Source organism: Aplysia californica, unplaced genomic scaffold, assembly GCF_000002075.1.
Source record: "Aplysia californica isolate F4 #8 unplaced genomic scaffold, AplCal3.0 scaffold01299, whole genome shotgun sequence".
In the NCBI taxonomy this organism is placed as follows: Eukaryota; Metazoa; Mollusca; class Gastropoda; order Aplysiida; family Aplysiidae; genus Aplysia; species Aplysia californica.
In genome coordinates this window covers 41369-42258 of record NW_004798569.1, presented here as the reverse complement: position 1 = coordinate 42258, position 890 = coordinate 41369, and positions in this window count along the sequence as shown.

The window sequence follows — 890 nt, the reverse complement described above, 5'->3', positions numbered from 1 at the left end:
AAGTATTAGGTGTGTCTCGCGCGTTCATATGACCTTATGCAGTTGCGAGCGCCGTAAAACCCTATACTAAACAAACAAACAAACAAGTCCTATAGAGACACGTTGGTTTCAAACTGTTAGCATGAATAACTTTCATTAAAAAATGTCCAGTTGTTAATTGAATTTAAGCATAATCTTGCTCATCATCATCATCATCATCATCATCATCATCATCATCATCATCATCATCATCATTGTTTTTTCTGCAGAAAAGATACTTGAGGCTTGGGTATATTTTTTATCATATTTAATCATGTATTCTTAGATGTTCGACGTTTCGCCAACTCAGGCTTCTTCAGGAACATACAGTATAAAGAAAAAAGTGATGGCACCATAGCAACAAAGTGTTCAATAAGTTTTGTAATGGTTTTGTGATGGTGTGATGCAGACGATATCGGAAAGAGCTGAACTACTGGACTTAGCCTTGCCATGGTTCTGGCTAAGTGTATAGATACATTTGAATTAGGCACACATAGTGTTGAAAGCTCACACAGAACTGTTACAAATTTTTTTTAAGGGGAGGGCAGGGGGGGTGTAGATATACGATAAGGTGCAATAGCACAGTGAAAGGGAAACTTGAAGCTAAACGTCTCGTCACATCATTGCTTTACAGCAGAAAAAATACTTGAGACTTGGATATAGATCTAGTTGTTCATGTTTAATCAGATGTTCACCACCACCACCACCACCACCATCATCATCATCATCATCATCATCATCATCATTAATACTAGATGTTTTCATTATAAGTTTTGAATTTTTCTTACACAGGGGCATAAAACTTTCACAAAAACAATTACAACTCAACTGATGCAAATTTTCATTAATTCCTCCTCTCCAGTGCAAGAGGG